The following is a 24,117-nucleotide window of genomic DNA, read 5'->3' as shown; positions in this document are numbered from 1 at the left end:
TTTCTGTCCATGATGGTCCTTTCATGAAGGGGTCGGGGCAACACGAGGCCATGGAATTTTTCCCTCAGTGGGAGTTTTGAGATGCTCCAAACCGCCAGGATTCCTTCTGCGGGACAATTGAAAACTGTTGGAGGGCTCCAGGATGCCCTATGCGGAATGATTCCAGAGCTCAGTTCTAAGGATATACGCCTGGGTAGCCCTCCTCGCATTCCCATTGTCTCCTAGTGACTAGACAGGTTCGATTGGTTGCCTCTCATAGAGAAAGCAAGGGGGGTGAGTTGAAAGGGACTCTCCTGCAAATGGGTTTTAATGTTGGTTTATGTCCATGCAGACCTTGGAATGGGGCAGTGGCACCGAGGCCCTGAAGGATTCTCCTATCCGGAGGGTTTGACATAGCTCCAACCACAATTTTCCCATGTGGAGACGAGATTTGCTCTGATGGTGCCTCAGGAAACCAACATATGCTGGTATTAGAAACCAGTCCTCTGAGGAAAGATGCCTGGAAAACAAAGCAATGGATATGATTTCATCCTGGGGGCCTGTCCTGTTCAATCTTCTTCTCTGTGGACATCTGTCTACGGTTCTGAGTGGAGGCTGTTGCTCAGCTGGTGTCAGATCACCCCTTTTTGTCCTGGGAAGCCTACACTATTGGGATGGCCCAGGGGACTTTGGAAGTTTCTCCTAATTTGTATGGCTGTTGCCAATGGAATGGGAAGAATTTCCTTGGAGAGGACAGGCACAGTCCTGAGTTGTGGCAACAGGGGCCCCAGCATGGAGAGTGTTTGGTCAGGGCTGTTGAGACAGAAGTCTGAAAACAAACTTGGCTTTTGTTTGGGGACGTATGTATGGCAGGCCTGATCTACAGATTGTGATGAGACATCTTCAGGATATGAACAGAGGGCGAGTGTGAGGCGCATGCTCAGGCTTCTGTCTATGGATTTTGTGTCACCAATGGCCGTGGAATGATGGGGTGGCCTCAAGGGACACGGACGAGTCTCCAAGCTATGGGGATTTGGCCCGATCCCAAGAGTTAGGGGTCATTCTTGGGATAGTAGGAGTCATTTCTGTTTCCTATCCAGGTCTCCCACAAAAAGAGGGATTTTTGAGCAGAGCCCTGGGGAGAGGCGACTGGACATCCAAACCTTTGGTTAATATTGGGGGCCTAGGAGTGTTGCCAGTCCCATATGCGGGCTCTTGCTCCAGCCACTGAGAGGCCTTACTTGAGGATGGGGCTCGTGCTGAGTGTCACAATTCATGACTGTGCCCAATGCTGGCCTCAAGCATGGGCAGGGCCTCATGGGCCACAAGTTTTCTCCTACACTGAATGTTGGAAAACATGCCAACCACAATATTTCTTGCCATGGGGAAGGATGAGTTCTGATTTCTGCATCACATTAAAGCCTTGGCAGTGATTGGAGATAAGGTCTAGTTTCTGAAGCCTGAAAAACGAGGTTGGGACGAGATGACTACCTAAGGCCATGGCGGGTCCGATGTGCTCAATGTGCAGCCAGCTGTCTGGGTGTTGGTAGGGAGTTCCAGGCTCAAACTGTGTCAAACAGTGCTTTAATGCCCAGGGTAGACTGTATAATTGTTGTACAGTCGAGTGTCGTGCAGGTTGATCCCCATTTGGGGTTTCTGGGTAGCCCCATAGGGCAACGTTTTTCTTCTGGAGGGCAGTCAGAGTGTTGCATTGAGGCTCCAGTATTGCCAAACTGGAGCACTTGTGGGCCAGGAGTGTGAGGATGGAAGTCTGAGAACACATTTAGGCTAAGGTGTCAGGGCAAGGGCACAGAAAGCACCCTCTGCAGAGCTGAATCGAGATCCCATGCATCTGAAGTCAGGGCGAGGTTCAGACGTAGGCTCAGGTTAGTGTTCTTGTCCATGATGGCCCCTTCATGAAGGGGTCGGGCATCACAAGGCCATGGAGGTTTTTGCATGGTGGAAGTTCTGAGATGCTCCAAACCACAAGGATTCCTTCTGCGGGACAGTCAGGACCAGTTGGATGGCTCCAGGACGTCCCGTACAGAACGACTCCAGAGCAGGGTTCTAAGGATGGATGCCTGGGCTGCCTGCCTCGCGTTCCAAATGTCTGCTAGTGACAAGACCGGTAAGATCTGCTGGCTCTGGGGGAGCAACCAAGGGGACAGAGTTGACATGGACTCCCCTGCATATGGGTCCTAATGTGGGTTTGTGTTCATGGAGACTTTGGAATGGGGTGGTGGCAATGGGGCCCTGAAGGATTCTCCTAACCGGAGGGTTAGACACAGCTCCAAAGAGCAAGTTTCCCATGTGGAGACGAGATATGTTCAGATAGATGCCTCAGGAAACCCCCATATACTGGTATTGGAAAACAGGCCTCTGAGAAGAGATGCCTGGAAACCAAAGCAATGTATCCGATTAGGGCCTATGGTCCCATCTGGTACAATTTTCTTCTCTGTGGACATCTGTCTATGGTTTTGAGTGGAGGCTGTTGCTCAGCTGGTGTCAGATCACCCCTATTTGTCTTGGGTGGCCTACACTATTGGGATGGCCTTGGGAGCGTTGGAGTTTTCTCCTAATATGTACGGTTGTTGCCAATGTAATGGACAGAATTCCCTTGGAGAGGACAGGCACAGTCCTGAGTTGGGGCAACAGGGGCCCCAGCATGGAGGGTGTTTTGTCAGGGCTGTTGGGACAGAAGTCTGAAAACACAAACTCGGCTTAGGTTTGGGGACATAGGTATGGCAGGCCCGATCTACAGACCGTGAGGAGAACTCTTCGGGATATGAACAAATGGCGAGTGTGAGGAGCTTGTTCAGACTTTTGCCTCTGGATTTTGTGTCAGCAATGGCCGTGGAATGTCAGGGTGGCCTCAAGGGCCATGGACGAGTGTCCCTCTGTTGGAATTGGCCCAATCCCAAGAGTTTGGGCGCATTTTGTGGGATGGTTTTTTTTGTTGTTGTTTTTGGGTTTTTGTTTTGTTTTGTTTTTTAACCTTTGTAGTCTCACCAAAGTGGGATTCTAGAAGAGAGCACTGGGAATGGGTGAATTGATAGCCCGAGGTTAAGGATGGGGCCTAGGGGCACGGCAAGCCCCACTGAGAGGTAAAGGATGGGGCCTAGGGGCATGGCAAGCCCCATAAGCGGGCTCTTGGTCCAGCCACTGAGAGGCCTTTGTTGAAAAGGAGGCTCATGCTGAGGGTCACAATGCGTGTTTGTGCCGAACACTGCCCTCAAGCATGGGCGGGGCCTCATGGGCCACAAGGTTCCTCCTACATTGAATGTTGGACAACATGACATCCACAATATTTCTTGCCATGGGGAAGGATGAGTTCTGATTTCTGCATCACGTTCACCCCTGGACAATGATTGGAGATAAGGTCTAGGTTCCGAAGCCTGAAAAACGAGGTTAGGAAGAGATGAGGACCTAAGGTGATGGCGGGTCTAATATGCTCAGTGTGCGGCCAGCTGTCTGGGTGTTGGTCAGGAGTTCTGGGCTCAGGCTGTGTAGGACAGGGCATTAGTGCCCAGGGATAGACTGTATAATTGGGGTAGAGTCTAGTGGCATTCAGGTTGATAGTCACTTGGCATTTCTGGGTAGCCCCAGAGGGTAACATTTTTCTTCTGGAGGGCAGGCAGAGCGCTGCATGGTGGCTCTAGTACTGCCAAACTGGAGCACTTCTGGGCCAGGAGTGTGAGGACGGAAGTCTGAGAACACAAGTTAGGCTTAGGTTTCAGGGCGAGGGCACGGAAGGCACTCTCTGCAGAGATGAATTGAGATCTCATGCATCTGAAGTTAAGGCGAGGTCAGACGTTGGCTCAGTTTGGTGTTTCTGTCCATGATGGCCCCTTCATGAAGGGGGAGAGAGCATCACGAGGCTATGGAATTTTTCCCACGATGGAACCTGTGAGATGCTCCAAACCGCAAGGATTCCTTCTGTGGGACAATTGAGACCTGTTGGAATGCTCCAGGAATGTCCCATATGGAAGGATTCCAGAGCACGGTTCTAAGGATAGATGTCTGGGCAGCACGCCTTGCATTCCAGCTGTCTCCTAGTGACAAGACGGTTTCGATCTGCTGGCTCAGGGGGAGCAACAGAGGGGGCAGAGTTGAAATGGACTCTCCTGCGGATGGGTCCTAATGTGGGTTTGGGTCCACGGAGACATTGGAATGGGGGGAATTTCATTATAGGGACAGGAGGTGTTCTGTTGTGTGACTCAGGGAACAGATGTTGCATCATAAGTTGGCTTTAGAGAACAGCCTTCTGATGACAGATGCCTGAAAACCTATTCTTGGGTTCCAGTGATGTCCTAGGGGCATGTCGGGTTCAATGTTCTGACTCAGGATCATTGAGTTTGGTGTCTGCCTGGATGTAGGTGATCAGGGTGTTTCAGACTGTGCATTTGCATCCAGAGCCGCTTCCAATATTGTGGTGGGATCAGGGGCCTTGGAGGTTTCTCCTAATCTGCAGGGTTTGGGCAAATGTGATGGGCAAAGTTTCCTTCGGGACGGCAGGCACAGTCCTGTTTTGTGGCTCCAGAGACCCCATCCTGGAGGACATGTGAGGCATGGTTTTGGGAGAGAAGTCTGAAAATGAAAACTAGGTTTAGGTTTAGTGGCACGGTGATCACATGCCAATGCGTCGACCTTCAGTTCTTCAGGAACTGTAACTAGGGTGACTCGGTGATGGTAGCACAGCCTTTTTTATCGGCATTGTGTGTCCAGGATGACCTCGGAATGGAGGTGTGGTCTCATGGGTCCATGGGAGATTTTTCATCTCTAAGGATCCTGGTGGCTCCTAATTGTTTGGTGGCTTTTTTGGGGAAGGGAAGAGTGCAGTTTTTCATCTTGTGGTGCCGCAAAACAGGAATTCCAGAGATGGACTTTTAGTTTGGGCACCAAGAAATTCCCACCAAGGTTTAGAATTTGGGCCTAGGGACATACCAGACCTGCAATGTTGGATCCTGGTGGTGCAATAGAGAGGGCTTGTTTGAAAGCATTCTCAGGCTGAGAGTCACACTGTCTGTTTGTTCTGAGGGCGCCCCTCAGGAGTGAGCATGGTCTCATTGCCCATGCAACTGGATCGCTCTATGAGGGTTGGACAACCATCCCGACAGCTAGGTTTCCTGCCATGGGGAAGGAGGAGTTCTCTATTGGACTTCAGGTTTTCCCATTGGAAGGGATTCCAGCAAAGGTCTGAAGACAGATGCCCGAATATCAAGGATGCAGAGAGAGGACGGATTGGGTCATGACAAGTCTCACATGCTATATATGGGCCCCGCTTTCTGGGTGGCTGACACGAGGTTGGGTGTCAGGCTCTGTCAGACACAGCACTAGTGGCCAGGGCAGCCTATGAAATGGGGATCCTCGAGGGACGAGCAGATTATCCTCATATAAGGTTTTTGGGCAGTCTCACCAGGCACCCCTTCTTTCTATGGGGAAGGCAGAATGCCACGGTGTGGCTCCAGAATTCCCTATCAAGAGGGCATGGGGACAAGTAGGGTGAGGATGGAAATGTAAACACCAGTTGCGGGTGAATTCAGTGCCAATCAGAAGGCAGTTCCAATGTGCAACGGCTTATTTGAGATATCCAGCACCTGAGTAAGGGCAGATGTCAGATGTTTGCTCACACTGGAGTTGGTGTTTATGATTCCCAACAAATGGAGTGGTGGCTTCAAGACGCCATGGAGGATTACCCATGCTTTGGATTGTGAGATGCTCCAAACAACAAGGTTTCCTTCTACTGGACAGGTGGAGTCTGGTTTGTTTGCTCCGGGGTCCCCATGTGGAAAATTTGGGTAGCAGAGCTCTCCCACATGGATGCCTGTAAAGCACATGTCCAATGAACATTACAGCTGAATAACATGACAGGTTAGTTCTGGTAGCTCTGGGGCCAAGTGCCAAGGCCTTGAGTTGACATGGAATCTCTTACAGATGGGTCCCCATGCTGGTTTGTTACCATGGAGATCCTAAAGTATGCTGGTGGCTAAGGTGCCATGCAGGGTACTCCTACCCTGAGGGTTTGGCACAGGTCGAAGAGCACAGTTTCCTTCTTGGGACAGGAGATGTACTGTTGTGTGGATCAGGGTCCACATGTTGTATCCTTATCTGGTATTCCAGAATAGACCTCTGAGGACAGATGCCTGATGCCTAATCTAGGGTTCCAAGTATGTCCTAGGGGCATGTGTGGTTCAGTTTTCTGACTCAGAATAATTGATTTGGGTGCCTACCTGGATGGAGGTGATCAGGGTGTTTCAAACTTTGTGTTTGAGTCCAGAGAAGCTTCCTATTTTGGGGTGGGATCAGGTGCTTTTGAGGTTTCTCCTAATCTTCAGGGTTTGGTCAAATGTGATGGACAAAGTTTCCTTGGTGATGGCAGGCACAGTCCTGTGGTGTGGCTCCAGAGATCCCATCCTGGAGGACATGTGAGGCATGGTTTTGGGAGAGAAGTCTGAAAACGAAAACTAGGTTTAGGCTTAGTGGCACGGTGATCGCAGTCCAATGAGTCGACCTGGAGGGCAGCTTGTCAGGAACTGTAATGAGGGTGACTCAATGGCGGTAGCACAGCCTTTTTTATTGGCATTGTGTGTCCAGGATGGCCTCAGAATACAGCTGTGGTCTTATGGGTCCATGTGAGATTTTTCTTCCCTAAGGATTCTGGCAGATCCCTATAGTTTGGTGGCTTTTTCGGCGAAGGGAAGAGTGCTGTTTTCCATCTTAGGTGTGCCCAAAAACAGGGATACTAGAGACGGGCTCTGGGTCGGGCACCAAGAAATTCCCACCAAGGGTTAGGATTTGGGCCTAGGGGCTACCAGGCCTGCAATGAAGGAGCCTGGTGGTGAAACTGAGAGGGCTTGTTCGAAAGCATGCTCAGGCTGAGGGTCACAATGCCTGTTTGTTCACAGGACACCCTTCAGGAGTGGGAATGGTCTCATTGCTCATGCAGCTGGCTCCTTCGCTGAAGGTTGGACGCCCATCCCAACAGCTAGGTTTCCTGCCATGGGGAAGGAGCAGTGCTCTCCTGGGCTTCAGGTTCCCCCATTGTCAGGGATTCCAGCATGGAGACAAATGCTCAAATACCAAGGATGGGTAGTAAGCACGGACTCTGCCATGGCCGGTCTCACATGCTGGATATGGGTCCTGCTCTCTGGATGGCTGACACGAGGTCTGGGCTCAGGCTCTGTCAGACACAGCATTAGTGGCCAGAGCAACCTACAAATTGGGGATCTGCAAGGGCCGAGCAGATGACACTCATGTGGGTTTTTTGGACAGTCTTACCAGGCACTTCTTTCTATGCAAAGGCAGAATGCTGCATTGTGACTCCAGAATTCCCTATCAAGATTACTTCGGGACCAGTAGAGTGAGGATGGAATTGTAAACACAAGCTAGGGTTAAATTCAGTTCAAAGCAGAAGGCAGTTCAAACGTGCAGCGACTCATTCGAGACATCCAGCAACTGAGTAAGGGCAAATGAAAGATGTTTGCTCACACTCGAGTTTGTGTCTATGATGACTGACATATGGAGAGGTGGCGCCAAGAGGCCATGGATGATTTCCCATGCTGAGGCTTGTGAGATGCTCTAAATAGCCAGGTTTCCTTCTGCTGGACAGGCGGAGTCTGGTTTGTTTGCTCTGGGGTCCCTCATGTGGAAATTTTTGGTAGCATAGTCCTTCTGCATGGATGCCTGGAATGCACAAGTGCAATGATCTTTGCAGCTGACGAACATGCCATGTTCGTATTGGTGGCTCTTGGTCCAAGTCCCGAGGCCTTGACTTGACATGGAATCTCTTACAGATGGGTCCCAATACTGGTTTGTTACCCGGTAGGTCTTAAAATGTGCTGGTGGCTATGGGGCCATGAGGGATTCTCCTATCTTATGGGTTTGACACAGGTCGAATGCACAGTTTCCTTCTTGGGACAGGAGATGTTCTGTTGTGTGGCTCAGCGTCCACATGTTGTATCCTAACTTGGTATTCCAACAGAGGCCCCTGAGGTCAGATACAGGAAACATAATCTAGGGTTCCTATGATGTCCCAGGTGCATGTCAGGTTCAATTTTCTGACTCAGGACCATTGACGTGGGTTTCTGCCTGGATGTAGGTGATCAGTGTGTTTCAGACTGCATTTGTGTCCAGAGTGGTTTCCAATATTGGGATGGGATCAGGGGCCTTCGAGGTTTCTCCTAATCAGGAGGGTTTGAGGAAATGTGATGGATAAAGTTTCCATGGGGATTGCACACACAGTCCTGTAGTGTGGCTTCAGAGACCCCATTTTGGATGGCATGTGATTCATGGTTTTGAGAGAGAAGTCTGCAAACAAAAACTCAGGTTAGTGTTAGTTGCAAGGTGGTCGCAGGCCCTATCCATAGACGTTGAGTGCAGCTCGTCAGGAACTGTAATTAGGGTGATTGGAAGTCGGTAGCACAGGCTTTTCTTTTCTTTTCTTTTAAGGATTTTATTTATTTATTTGACATACAGAGATCACAAATAGGCAAAGAGGCAGACAGAGAATGGTGGATGCAGGCTCCCCGCTGAGCAGAGACCCTGATGTGGGACTCGATCCCTGGATCCTGGGATCATGACATGAGCTGAAGGCAGAGGCTTTAATCCACTGAGGCACCCAGGCACCACAGCACAGGCTTTTCTATCTGGATTGTGTGTCCAGGATGGGCTCAGAATTTAGGTGTGGTCTCATGGGTCCATAGGAGAGTTTTCCTCTGTAAGGATCCTGTCGGCTCCCCATAGTTTGGTTACTTTTTGGATGAACTGAAGAGTGCTGTTTTCCATCTTAGGTGTGCCCAAAACAGGGATTCCAGAGATGGGCTCTGAGTCTGGGTGCCTGGACAATCCCACCAAAGTTTAGAATTTGGGCATCGGGGCATACTAGGCCTGCAATTCGGGATCCTGGTGGTGCCACTGAGAGGGCTTGTTTGAAAGCATGCTCAGGCTAAGGGTCACAATGCCTGTTTGTGCCCAGGGAAGCCCCTAGGAGAGGGCACTGGCTCACTGGCCATGGAGCTGGCTCCATATTGAGGGTTGGACACCCATCACAACAGCCAGTTTTTCTGCCATTGGAAGGAAGAGTTATCTATCATGCTTCAGGTTCCCCCAATGGCAGGGATTCTAGCAAAGGTCTGGGGACAGATGCATGAATACCAAGGATTTGTAGAGATGATGGAGTAGGGTCATGGTCGGCTCTACCTGCTAGTTATAGGTCCCACTCTCTGGGTGGCTGACACTAGGTCGGGGCTCAGCCTCTGTCAGACAGAGCACTAGTGGCCAGGACAACCTATAAATTGTGGTTCCCTCAAGGGCCGAGCATATTGATCCTATGTGGGTTTTCTGGGCAGACTCACCAGGCACTTCTTATTTCTATGGGGAAAGCAGAATGCTGCGCTTAGGCTTTAGAATTCCTTTTCAAGAGGCCTTGGGGACCAGTAGGGTGAGGATGGAATTGTAAACATTAGCTAGGGTTCAATTCATTGCCAAACAAAAGTCATTTCCAGTGTGCAGCGGCTGATTCGAATATCCAGCAGTGGAGGAAGGGCAAATGTCTGATATTTGCTCACATTGGAGTTTGTGTCTATTATGACCGACAAATGGAAGGGTGGCGTCAAGAGGCCATAGAGGATTTCCCATGCTGAGGCTTGTGAGATGCTCCAAACAACAAGGTTTCCTACCAGTGGACAGGTGGAGTCAGGTTTGTTTGCTCAAGCGTTCCCCATTGGAAAGTTAGGATGCAGAGCTCTCCCGCATGGATGCCTTTTAAACACACCTCAACTGAAGACTGCAGCTGAGGAACATGACAGGTTGTTTCTGGTGGCAGTGGGGTGAAGTACAAAGGCCTTGATTTAACATGGAATGTCTTGCAGATGGGCCACAATGCACGTTTTTTTATCAGGGATATCTTAAAATGTGTTGGTGCCCAATGTTACGTGCAAGATTCTCCTACCCTGAGGGTTTGGCACAGGTAGAAGAGCACAGTTTCTTTATGGGGACAGGAGATTTTCTCTTTTGTGGATCAGGGACAACATGTTGCATCATAAGTAGGTATTCAGAACAGGTCCCTGAGGGCAGGAGCCTGAAAACCCAATCTAGGGTTCCAATGAGGTCCTAGGGGCATGTCAGGTTCAATCTTCTGACTCAGGATCATCAACTTGGCTGTCTGCCTGGATGGAGCTGTTTAGAATGTTTCAGACTGAACATTTGCACCCACAGCAGCTGCCAATATGGGGTGTGCTCAGGTGTCTTTTGTTTTCTCCTAATCTGTAAGGTTTGGGAAACTGTGATGGGTACATTTTCCTTGGGGATGGCAGGCACAGTCCTGTGCCTTGAGAGGCCCCATCCTGGAGGCCATGTGAGCCATGGTTTTGGGAGGGAAGTCTGAAAACACAAATTCGCGTTCGGGTTAGTTGCAAGGCGATTGCAGGCCCAGTGAACATTCCTGGAGGGCAGCACATCAGGAACAGTAATTAGGGTGACTGGAAGGTGGTAGCATAGGTTTTTCTACCTGCATTGCGTGTCCAGAAAGGCATCGGAATGCAGGAGTAGTCCCATGGGCCCATGGGAGACTTTTCTTCTCTAAGGACCCTGGCGGCTCCCCATAGTTTGGTGGCTTTTTCGGGGAAGGTAAGACTTCTGTTTTCCATCTTAGAGGTGCCCCAAACCAGGGATTCCAGAGACGGGCTATGGTCTGGGTGCCTGTAAAATCCAACCGAGGTTTAGAATTTGGGCCTAGGGTCGTACCAGGCTTGCAGTGCAGGAACCTTGTGGTGGAACAGAGAGGACTTGTTTGAAAGCATACTCAGGCTGTGGGTCACAATGCCTGCTTGTGCCCAGGGCATCCCTAATGAGTGGGTGTGGTCACATTGGCCATGGACCTGGCTCCCACTTTGAGGGTTGGACACCCATCCCAACAGCCAGGTTTCCTGCCTTGGGGAAGGAGTAGTATTCTATTGTGCTTCAGGTTGCCTGATTGGAAGGATTCCAGCAATGTCTGGAGAATGAAGCCAGAATACCAAGGATGGATAGAGATGACAGACTTGGGCTATGGCCAGTCCCACATGCTAGATATGGGGCCCACTCTCTGGGTGGCTGACACAAGGTCTGGGCTCAGGCTTTGTCAGAAACAGCACTAGTGGTCAGAGCAGGCTCCAAATAAGAGTTCCTTTGAGAGCTGAGCCGATTGATCCTCTTGTGGGGATGATGGGCAGACTCAGCAGGCACTGAGAGGCCTTAGGGACCAGTATGGTGAGGATGGAATTGTAAACCCAAGCTACTGTACAATTCAGTGCCAAGCAGTAGGTAGTTCAAAAGTGAAGCCTCTTTCTCGAGATATCCAGCAACTGAGTAATGGCGGATGTCAGATGTTTGCTCACATTAGAGTATGGGTCTTGATGACCAACAAATGGAGGGGTGGTGTAAGTGGCCATGGGTGATTTCCCACATTGAGGCTTGTGAGATGCTCCAAATAGCAAGGTTTCCTTCTACTGGAATGGTGGAGTCCGGATTGTTTGCTCCAGGGCCCACCATGTGGAAAGTTTGGGTAGTAGAGCCCTCCTGTATGGATGCCTGGACAGCACACAGCCATTGAGCATTGCAGCTGAGGAACAAGGCAGATTCGTTCTGGTGCCTATGCGGCAAAGGACCAAGGCCTTGAGTTGACATGGAATCTCTTGCAGATGGGCCACAATGCTAGTTTGTTACCAGGCAGATCTTAGAATGTGCTGGTGGCTCAGGTGCCATAAGGATTCTCCAACCCTGAGGATTTGGCACACGTCGAAGAGCATGGTTTCCTTCTCAGGACAGGAGATGTTATGTTGTGAGGCTTAGGGACAGCATGTATCATATGTTGGTATTCCAGAACAGGCCCCTGTGGACAGATGCCTGAAAATATAATCTAGGGTTCCAAAGAGGTCATACGGGCAAGACAGGTTCAATCTTCTGACTCAGGACCTTTGACATGGCTGTCTGACTGGATATAGGTGATCAGGGTGTTTCAGACTGCAAGTTTGCACCAGAGCGACCACCATAATAGAGGTGAGCTCAGGGGATTTGCTGGTTTCTCCTAATCTTGAAGGTTTGGGCAACTGTGACGGGAACTGTTTCCTTGGGGATGGCAGGCACAGTCCTGTGTTATGGCTCCAAAGGCCCCATCCTTGGTGGCATGAGAGCCATGGTTTTGGGAGATAATTCTGAAAACTGAAATTCGGGTTAGGGTTAGTGGGGAGGCGAATTGTCCCAATGCACAGATCTAGAGTGCAGCACATCAGGAACTGTAAATAGGGTGAATAGAAGGCAGTAGAACAGGCTTTTCTCTCTGGAATTTGTGTCCAAGATGGCCTTGGAATGCAGGTGTGGTCTCATGGGTCCATTGGAGAATTTTCCTCTCTAAGGATCCTGACAACTCTCCATAGTTTGGTACCTTTTTCGGGGAAAGAAAGAGTGTTGTTTTACATCTTAGGGGTGCCCCAATACAGTGATTCCAGAGATGGGCTCTGGGTCTGGGCGCCTGGACCCAGCCAAGGTTAGGATTTGAGCCTAGGGGAATACCTGGCCTGCATGCAAAATCCTGGTGGTGCCACTGTGAGGGCCTGTTTGAAAGCATGCTCAGGCTGAGGGTCAAAATGCCTGTTTGTGCCCAGGGCGGATCTCAGGAATGGGCGTGGTTTCATGGGCCATACAGCTGGCTTCCTCTCTGAGGGCTAGACACCCATCCCAATAGCCAGGTTTCCTCCCATGGGAAAGGAGGAGTTCTCTATTGTGCTTCAGGTTCCCCCATTTTCAGAGATTCCAGCAAATGTTTGGGGGCAGGTGCCTGAATAACAAGGATGGGTAGAGATGACAGACGTGGGTCATGGCCGGTCTCACATGCTGGATATGGGGCCCAATTTCTGGAGGGTTGAAACTTAGTCTGGTCTCAGGCTCTGTCAGACACATAAATAGTAGCCATGGCAGCCTATACATCAGGGTTTCCTCGAGGGCCAAGCAGATTGATCCTCATGTGGGGTTGCTGGGCAGACTTATCAGGAACTTCTTTCTATGGGGAAGGCAGAATGCTGCGTTGTGGCTCCAGAATTCCCTATCAAGAGATCTTGGGAGCCAGTAGGTTGAGGATCGAATTGTAAACACAAGCTATGGTTCAATTCAGTGCCAAGCAAAAGGCAATACCAATGTACAGTGTCGGATTAAAGATATCCAGCACCTGAGTAAGGGCGGATGTCAGATGTTTGCTCACACAGGTGCTTGTGTCTATGAGGGCTGACAAATGGAGGGGTTGCGTCAAGAAGCCTTTGAGGATTTCCCATGCTGAGACTTGTGAGATGCTGCAAACAACAAGGTTTTTTTTTCCTACCAGACAGGAGGAGTTTGGTTTGTTTTCTCCAGTGTCCCCCATGTGGAAAGTTTGGGTAGCAAAGCTCTCCCACATGGATGCCTGGAAAGCACACCTCCATTGACCATTGCAGCTGAGGAACATGGCAGGTTCATTCTGGTGGTTCTGGTGGAAGTACCAAGGCCTTAAGTTGACAGGGAATCTATTGCAGATGGGCCACAATCCTGGTTTGTTACCAGGGAGATCTTAGAATGTGCTGGTGGCTAATGTGCCATGCAGTATTCTCCTACCCTGAGGGTTTGGCACAGGTGGAATGCATGGTTTCATTCTGGGGAAAGGACAAGTTCTGTTGTGTAGCTCAGGGACCAAAAGTTGTATTATAACGTGGTATTCCAGAACAGGCCTTGATGCCTGAAAACCTATTTTAGGGTTCCAATGAAGTCTTAGGGGCATGTCTGTTACAATCTTCTGCCTCAGGCTCATTGACTTCGGTGTTTGCCTGCAGTTAGGTGATCAGGGTGTTTCAGACTGCATTTGCTTCCAGAACGACCTCCAATATTGGAGTTGGCTCAGGGTCCTTGCAGATTTCTCCTAACCTGGTGTGTTTGGGCAACTGTGACTTGCAAAGATTCCTTGGGGATGGCAGGCCCAGTCCTGTGTTGTGGTTCCAGATACCCCATCCTGGAGGGAATGTGATCCATGGTTTTGGGAGAGAAGTCTGCAAACACGAACTCGGGTTAGGGTTAGTGGCGAGGTGATCTCAGGCCCAACGCATAGAGCTTGAGGGCAGCCCATCAGGAACTGTAATTAAGGTGACTGGAAGGAGGTAGCACAGGCAGGCCTTTTTATCTGGATTGTGTGACCAGGATGGCCTCGGAATGCAGGTGTGGTCTCAAGGGTCCATGGGAGATTTTTCCTCTCTAAGGATGCCCTCTTCTCCCAAAACTTTAGTGGCTTTTTCAGGGAAGGGAAGAGTGCTGTTTTCCATCTTAGTTATGCCCCAAAACTGGGATTCCAGAGATAGGCTCTGGGTCTGCATGCCTGGAAAATCACACAAAGGGTTAGGATTCGGGCCTAGGGGCATCCCAGGACTGCAATGCGGGAAACTGGTGGTGCAACTGTGAAGGCTTGTTTGAAAGCATACTCTGGCTGAGGGTCACAATGCCTGTTTGTTCCCAGGGAGGCCCTTAGGAATGGGCGTGGTCTCATTGGCCATATAGCTGGCTCTCAATTTGAGGGTTGGACACCCATCCCAACAGCCAGGTTTCCTGCCATGGGGAAGGAGGAGTTCTCTATTGTGCTTTAGGTTCCCCCATCGGCAGCGATTCCAGCAAAGGCCTGGGGACAGGTGCCTGAATACCAAGGATGTGTAGGGTTGATGGACTTGGACCCTGGGTGGTTTCAAATGCTGGATATGGTGCTCTCTCTCCAGGTGGCTGACATGAGTTTGGGGCTCAGGCTCTGTCAGACACAACACTAGTGGCCAGGGTGACCTGTAAATTAATGAATCCTAAAAATCCCTCGATGGCCAAGCAGATTAATCCACATTTGGCGTTTCTGGGCAAAGTCACCAGGCACTTCTTCTTTCTATGGGGAAGGCAGAATGCTGCAATGTGGCTTAAGAATTCCCTACCAAGAGAGATTTGGGTCCATGAAGGTGAGGATGGAATTCTAAACACAAGCTATAGTTAAATTCAGTGCCACACAGAAGGCAGTTCTAGTGTGCAGCGGCTTATTCGAGATATTCATCACCTTAGGAAGGATGATGTCAGAGTTTTGCTCACACTGGAGTTTGTGTCTATGATGACCAACAAATGGATGGGTGGCGTCAAGAGGCCATGGAGGATTTTACTCGCTGGGGCTTGGAAGATGCTCCAAACAGTAAGGTTTCATTCTACTGGACAGTGGAGACTGGTTTGTTTTCTCCAGTGTCCTCCATGTGGAACGTTTGGGTAGCAGAGCACTTCTGCAAGGATGTATGGAAAGCACACCTCCAATGGCCATTGCAGCTGAGGAACATGGCAGGTTCGCTTTGGTGGCTATGGCGCAAAGTATCAAGGCCTTGAGTTGACATGGAATCTCTTGCAGATCAGTCTCAATGCTAATTTGTTACCAGGGAGATCTTAGTATGTGCTGGTCCCTAAGGGGCCATGCAGGATTCTAACACCCTGAGTGTTTGACACAGGTCCAAGAGCATGGTTTCCTTCTGGGGACAGGAGATGTTCTGTTGTTTGGCTCAGGGAACACATGTTGTATTATAAGTTGGTTTTCCAGAACAGGCCTCTGAGGACAGATGCCTGAAAACCTAATCTAGGGTTCCAATGAGGTCCTAGGGGCATGTCAGTTTCAATCTTCTGACTCAGGACCATTGATTTGTGTGTTTGACTGGATGGAGGTGATCAGGGTGCTTCAGACTGGGCTTTTGCATCCAGAGCTGCCTCCCATATTGGGGTGAGCTCAGGGGTACTTCAAGTTTATCCTAATCTAGAGAGATTGGGCAACTGGGGCAGGAACAGTTTTCTTGGGAATGGCAGGCACAGTCCTGTGCTGTGGCTCCAGAGACCCCATTCTGCAAGATATGTGAGCCATGGTTTTGGGAGAGATGTCTGCAAACCCAATTCGGGTTATGGTTAGTGGTGAGGTGATCACAGGCCCAATGCATAAACCTGAAGGGCAGCTCATCAGGAAATGTAATTATGGTGACTGAAAGGCAGTAGCACAGACTTTTCTATCGGGATTGTGTGTCTAGGATGGCCTCGGAATACATGTGTGGTCTCATGCATCCATGGGAGACTTTTTCCTCTCTAAGGATCCTGGCAGCTCCCCATAGTTTGGTGGCTTTTCAGGGAAGGGAAGAGTGCTGTTCTCCATCTTAGGCGTGCCCAAAAACATCCTTTCCAGAGCCAGGCTCTGGGTCTGGGCACCTGGAAAATCCCACGAATTGTTGTGATTTGGGCCTAAGGGCATACCAGGCCTGCAATTTGGGATCCTGGTGGTGCAACTGAGAGGGCTTGTTTGAAAGTATGCTCAGGATGAGGGTCATAATGTCTGTTTGTGCTCAGGGCTACCCTCAGGATTGGGTGTGGTTTCATTGGTCATGCAACTGGCTCCCACACTGAGTGTTGGACACCAATCTCAACAGACAGGTTCCTGCCATGTGGAAGAAGGAGTTCTCTATGGTGCTTAAGGCTCCCCTGTAAGGGTCTGGTTGGCCAGAGGGAGTCATTTTGTGTTTATGTAGTGAACTTAGATTGACCCTATGCAGTAAACTTAGATTGAACCCACCCTTCACAAGGAACTTACTTGCAAAGCCTAGATACAAGGGAAGTTCAGGCCATGTGAAGACATCCAATCAGTGGGGCACGCATATATCTACTAGGGTAAATTGAAATACAATTGGGCACTTGTGTTTACCTAGCATTTTTTTTTTCTGTGTGTGGTGATTTAGCATGACTGAGCAGTGTTCTCTTTGTATTGCAATCTCATTGGCCATATTTGTATAGCCTGGCTAAATACCTCTATAAAAGTTAGTCTGTGAGCCTAGGAGGGGTCGCCTCTTTGCAAGAGACGGCCCTGACCAGTCAGTTTTATTCTCAGTGCTGGCACGAAATAAAGCTATGTTTGACCTTCATTCTGTATCAGTCTTGCTCCTTTGATTATGGACCCTAACATTGGAGGGGGCAACCAGATTCAAATGATGAGAACTGAGCCAGCATTGGAATTTTTGGGAAAAGTGTCCAGAAGTAAGATCACGGGATCCTATCTGTCTGTCTGGTTAGAGATCCAGGGTATGGCCCACCAGGGAGAAGATGGATGCATCCGTGCCCCCAGGGCTGGAGTGGATGCGGGGACGCCCCATCCCTCTGCTGGTAGATCAATGGGGGGTTCAATTCACCCAGGTGGTCAGGGGTTTCTAGTCACCCTAGGCTGTCGCCGGGGTGTTTTAGTCCCCCAGTCAGTCAGGGGCCTGCCGGGGGGTTCGAGTCCCCCTAGGCGATTGGGGGCTTCGAGTCCTCCAAGATGGCCAGGAGCCTGATGAGGGACTCGATCCCAGGACCCTGAGATCATGACCTGAGCCGAAGGCAGCAGCTTAACCCACTGAGCCACCCAGGCGCCCTGTTGATAGGATTTAAACCATTGATAAACCTTGGGTTACATTTGGGAAAATGACATGCATTTCCTAAAGTTTTAATACATTGATAGATCATCACTTGATTTTGTGATTATGGAAATGTTACGTGTCACAGAAGTAACCTGATTTTCTTGCCACTTACATTGTAAATTCCCATCTCACCAGCTCTTTACAAAATCTGTTCTGAGTTTTTTTCATTTGTAATTGTTTTAATTCTCTTGGAAAATAAATTCCGTCTCAAAGAAAATTCATATGGGAGACTTTCAGGACAAATAGAGGTCTTTGATATGTTGAAATTCTGGAACTGAAATGGGTAAGAATTTACAGAAGTAAAAGCTGCATTCGGACTAAAACAAAATTATTAACATGGGATAGGTGATCTGAAAGACTGTAATGTTGCATCTCTTAATGTTTTTTTATTTATTTTCAGAAAAACAGTATTCATTATTTTTTCACCACACCCAGTGATCCATGCAAGCCGTGCCCTCTATAATACCCACCACCTGGTACCCCAACCTCCCACCCCTCCGCCACTTCAAACCCCTCAGATTGTTTTTCAGAGTCCATAGTCTCTCATGGTTCACCTCTCCTTCCAATTTACCCAAAAGCACATACCCTCCCCAATGTCCATAACCCTACCCCCCTTCTGCCAACCCCCCTCCCCCCAGCAACCCACAGTTTGTTTCGTGAGATTAAGAGTCACTTATGGTTTGTCTCCCTCCCTATCCTGTCTTGTTTCATGGATTCTTCTCCTACCCACTTGAGCCCCCATGTTGCATCACCACTTCCTCATATCAGGGAGATCATATGATAGTTGTCTTTCTCCACTTGACTTATTTCGCTAAGCATGATACGCTCTAGTTCCATCCATGTTGTCGCAAATGGCAAGATTTCGTTTCTTTTGATGGCTGCATAGTATTCCATTGTGTATATATACCACATCTTCTTTATCCATTCATCTTTTGATGGACATCTAGGTGCTTTCCATAGTTTGGCTATTGTGGACATTGCTGCTATAAACATTCGGGTGCATGTGCCCCTTTAGATCACTACGTTTGTTTCTTTAGGGTAAATACCGAGTAGTGCAATTGCTGGGTCATAGGGCAGTTCTATTTTCAACATTTTGAGGAACCTCCATGCTGTTTTCCAGAGTGGTTGCACCAGCTTGCATTCCACAAACAGTGTAGAAGGGTTCCCCTTTCTCCGCATCCTCGCCAGCATCTGTCATTTCCTGACTTGTTGATTTTAGCCATTCTGACTGGTGTGAGGTGATATCTCATTGTGGTTTTGATTTGTATTTCCCTGATGCCGAGTGATATGGAGCACTTTTTCATGTGTATTTTGGCCATCTGGATGTCTTCTTTGCAGAAACGTCTGTTCATGTCCTCTGCCCATTTCTTGATTGCATTATTTGTTTTTTGGGTGTTGAGTTTGTTAAGTTCTTTATAGATTTTGGACACTAGTCCTTTATCTGATATGTCGTTTGCAAATATCTTCTCGCATTCTGTCAGTTGTCTTTTGATTTTGTTAACTGTTTCCTTTGCTGTGCAAAAGCTTTTGATCTTGATGAAATCCCAATAGTTCATTTTTGCCTTTGCTTCACTTGCTTTTGGCGATGTTCCTAGGAAGATGTTGCTGCGGCTGAGGTCAGAGAGGTTGCTGCCTGTGTTCTCCTCAAGGATTTTGATGGATTCCTTTCTCACAATGAGGTCCTTAATCCATTTTGAGTTTATTTTTGTGTGTGGTGTAAGGAAATGGTCCAATTTCATTTTTCTGCACGTGGCTGTCCAATTTTGCCAACACCATTTATTAAAGAAGCTGTCTTTTTTCCATTGGACATTTTTTCCTGCTTTGTCAAAGATTAGTTGACCATAGAGTTGAGGGTCTATTTCTGGGCTCTCTATTCTGTTCCATTGATCTATGTGTCTGTTTTTGTGCCAGTACCATGCTGTCTTGATGATGACAGCTTTGTAATAGAGCTTGAAGTCCGGAATTGTGATGCCAAGAACTTTGGCTTTCTTCTTCAATATCCCTTTGGCTATTCGAGGTCTTTTCTGGTTCCATATAAATTTTAAAATTATTTGTTCCATTTCTTTGAAAAATATGGATGGTACTTTATAGGAATTGCATTAAATGTGTAGATTGCTTTAGGTAGCATAGACATTTTCCCAATATTTATTCTTCCAATCCAGGAGCAAGGAACATTTTTCCATTTCCTTCTGTCTTCATCAATTTCTTTCATGAGTACTTTATAGTTTTCTGAGTATAGATTCTTAGCCTCTTTGGTTAGGTTTATTCCTCGGTATCTTATGGTTTGGGGTGCAATTGTAAATGGGATTGACTCCTTAATTTCTCTTTCTTCTGTCTTGTTGTTGGTGTAGAGAAATGCAACTGACTTCTGTACATTGATCTTATATCCTGATACTTTACTGAATTCCTGTACAAGTTCTAGCAGTTTTGGAGTGGAGTCTTTTGGGTTTTCCACATAGAGTGTCATATCATCTGCGAAGAGTGATAATTTGACTTCTTCTTTGCTGATTTCGATGCTTTTAATTTCCTTTTGTTGTCTGATTGCTGAGGCTAGGACTTCTAGTACTATGTTGAATAGCAGTGGTGATAATGGACATCCCTGCCGTGTTCCTGACCTTAATGGAAAAGCTTTCAGTTTTTCTCCATTGAGAATGATATTTGCGGTGGGTTTTTCATAGATGGCTTTCATGATATTGAGGTATGTGCCCTCTATCCCTACACTTTGAAGAGTTTTGATCAGGAAGGGGTAATGTACTTTGTTAAATGCTTTTTCAGCATCTATTGAGAGTATCATATGGTTCTTGTTCTTTCTTTTATTGATGTGTTGTATCACATTGACTGATTTGCGGATGTTGAACCAACCTTGCAGCCCTGGGATAAATCCCACTTGGTCGGGGTGAATAATCCTTTTAATGTACTGTTGAATCCTACTGGCTAGTATTTCCGTGAGAATTTTCACATCTGTGATCATCAAGGATATTGGTCTATAGCTCTCTTTTTTGATGGGATCCTTGTCTGGTTTGGGGAACAAGGTGATGCTGGCCTCATAAATGAGTTTGGAAGTATTCCTTCCATTTCTATTTTTTGGAACAGTTTCAGAATAGGAATTAGTTCTTCATTAAATGTTTGGTAGAATTCCCCCGGGAAGCCGTCTGGCCCTGGGCTTTTGTTTGATTGGAGATTTTTAATGACTGTTTCAATCTCCTTACTGGTTATGGGTCTGTTCAGGCTTTATATTTCTTCCTGGTTCAATTTTGGTAGTTTATATGTTTCTAGGAATGCATCCATTTCTTCCAGATTGTCAAATTTTTGGTGTAGAGTTGCTCATAATATGTTCTTATAATAGTTTGTATTTCTTTGGTGTTAGTTGTGATCTCTCCTCTTTCATTCATGATTTTATTTATTTGGGTCCTTTCTCTTTTCTTTTTGATAAGTCTGGCCAGGGGTTTATCAATTTTATTAATTCTTTCGAAGAACCAGCTCCTAGTTTCGTTGATTTGTTCTATTGATTTTTTGGTTTCTATTTCATTGATTTCTGCTCTGATCTTTATGATTTCTCTTCTCCTGCTGGGCTTAGGGTTTCTTTCTTGTTCTTTCTCCAGCTCCTTTAGGTGTAGGGTTAGGTTGAGTACCTGAGACCTTTCTTGTTTCTTGAGAAAAGTTTGTACCGCTATATATTTTCCTCTCAGGACTGCCTTTGTTGTGTCCCACAGATTTTGAACCGTTGTATTTTCATTATCATTTGTTTCCATAACTTTTCTCAATTTTTCTTTAATTTCCCGGTTGACTTATTCATTCTTTAGAAAGATGTTGGTTAGTCTTCATGTTTTGGGGGTTCTTTGCAAACTTCCTCTTGTGGTTGAGTTCTAGCTTCAGAGCATTGTGGTCTGAGAATATGCAGGGAATGATCCCAATCTTTTGATACTTGTTGAGTCCTGATTTAGGACCGAGGATGTGATCTATTCTGGAGAATGTTCCATGTGCACTAGAGAATAATGTGTATTCTGTTGCTTTGGGATGAAATGATCTGAATATATCTGTGATGTCCATCTCATCCAGTGTATCATTTAAGGCCTTTATTTCCCTGTTGATCTTTTGCTTGGATGATCTGTCCATTTCAGTGAGGGGAGTGTTAAAGTCCCCTACTATTATTGTATTATTGTTGATGTGTTTCTTTGATTTTGTTATTAATTGGTTTATATAGTTGGCTGCTCCCACGTTGAGGGCATAGATATTTAAAATTGTTAGATCTTCTTGTTGGACAGACCCTTTGAGTACTATTATTATAGTCTTTGGCTTAAAATCTAATTGATCTGATATAAGGATTGCCACTCCTGCGTTTTTCTGATGTCCATTAGCATGGTAAATTCTTTTCCACCCCCTCACTTTAAATCTGCAGGTGTCTTCGGGCTTAAAATGAGTTTCTTGGAGGCAACATATAGATGGGTTTTGTTTTTTTATCCATTCTGATACCCTGTGTCTTTTGATTGGGGCATTTAGCCCATTAACATTCAGGATAACTATTGAGACATATGATTTTAGTGCCTTTTTATTGCCTGTAAGGTGTCTGTTACTTTATATTGTCTCTGTTCCTTTCTGATCTACCATTTGTAGGCTCTCTCTTTGCTTAGAGGACCCCTTTCAGGTTTTCTTGTAGAGCTGGTTTGGTGTTTGCAAATTCTTTCAGTTTTTGTTTGTCCTGGAAGCTTTTAATCTCTCCTTCTATTTTCAATGATAGCCTAGCTGGATATAGTATCCTTGGGTGCATGTTTTTCTCGTTTAGTGCTCTGAAAATATCATGCCAGCTCTTTCTGGCCTGCCAGGTCTCTGTGGATAAGTCAGCTGCCAATATAATACTTTTACCATTGTATGTTACAGACTTCTTTTCCCGGGCTGCTTTCAGGATTTTCTCTTTGTCACTAAGGCTTGTAAATTTTACTATTAGGTGACGGGGTTTGGGCCTATTCTTATTGATTATGAGGGGCGTTCTCTGAACCTCCTGAATTTTGATGCTCGTTCCCTTTGCCATATTGGGGAAATTCTCCCCAATATTTCTCTCCAGTATAACTTCTGCTCCCCTCTCTCTTTCTTCTTCTTCTGGAATCCCAATTATTGTAATGTTGTTTCATCTTATGGTGTCACTTATCGCTCGAATTCTCCCCTCATGGTCCAGTAACTGTTTTTCCCTCTTTTGCTCAGCTTCTTTATTCTATGTCATTTGGTCTTCTATATTGCTAATTCTTTCTTCTGCCTCATTTATCCTAGCAGTGAGAGCCTCCATTTTTGATTGAACTTCATTAATAGCTTTTTTGATTTCAACTTGGTTAGATTTTAGTTCTTTTATTTATCCAGAAAGGGCTTTTATATCTCTGGAGATGGTTTCTCTAATATCTTCTATGCCTTTTTCAAGCCCGGCTAGAACCTTGAGAATTGTCATTTTGAACTCTAGATCTGACATATTACCAATGTCTGTATTGATTAGGTCCCTAGCCTTTGGTACTGCCTCTTGCTCTTTTTTTTTTTTTTGTTGTGAAATTTTCTGCCTTGTCATTTTGTCCAGCTAAGAATATATGAAGGAGCAAGTAAAATACTAAAAGGGGGGCAACAATCCCAGGAAAATATGCTTTAACCAAATCAGCAGAGATCCCAAATCGTGAGGGGAGATTTCTCCCCAATCACGATTGGGTGAGGGATCTCCTCTGTTTGGGATCTCCTCTGATTGGGATCTCCCAATCTCTTCTGATTAGTAAATCTTCTGATTTGGGGATAAAAAGAGGTTCAAAAAGAAAGAAAGAAAAAAAAAGAAAAAAAAGAATTAAAAAAAAGAGGTTGAATTAAAAATTCAATCAAGAATTAAAAAAAGAGATTGAAGAGATTGGAATCTCTTCTGATTTGGGGATAAAAAGAGGTTCAAAAATAAAGAAAGAAAAAAAGAAAAAAAAAGAATTAAAAAAGAAAACGAATAAAGAAAAGTATATATATATATATATATATATATATATATATATTAGATAAACTATTTAAAAACGTTAAAAAAGGAAAGGGTAAAAGTTAAAAAATTATAGCAGAAGAAGAGAAAAATAAAAATGAAAAAGAAAAAAATTAAATTAACTGTAATACTAAAAAATCACAGGGAGAAAGCCATGAGTTCCGTGGTTTGTTTTCTCCTCCTCTGGAATTCTGCTGCTCTCCTTGATATTGAAACTGCACTCCTTGTTAGGTGAACTTGGTCTTGCCTGTATTTCTTGTTGATCTTCTGGGGGAGGGGCTTGTTGTAGTGATTCTCAAGTGTCTTTGCCCCAGGCAGAATTGCACCGCCCTTATTACCAGGGGCCAGGCTGAGTGATCCGCTCGGCTTTGCTTTCAGGAGCTTTTGTTCCCTGAGTACTTTCCATAGAATTCTGGAGTACGGGAATACAAATGGCGGCCTCCTGGTCTCTGGCCCGGAGGAGCCGAGAGCCCGGGGCCCCGCTCCCCAGTGCGCCCTCAACGAACATCTCCTAATAACTCCCGTCTGCCTAACCTCTGGCCACGCTCCAAGCTCACCGAGCCTGCGACCGGTTCAAGGCAACACCGAGCTGTGAGCCTATTGTCGGCTCTATCTCTGCAGCCAGCTTTCCCGTTCCAATATCCGCAAGCTCTGCAA

This window comes from Neovison vison, chromosome 5 (assembly GCF_020171115.1).
Source record: "Neovison vison isolate M4711 chromosome 5, ASM_NN_V1, whole genome shotgun sequence".
Taxonomy (NCBI): Eukaryota; Metazoa; Chordata; class Mammalia; order Carnivora; family Mustelidae; genus Neogale; species Neogale vison.
The sequence above is the reverse complement of the archived record's forward strand: the minus strand, read 5'-3'. Positions refer to the sequence as shown.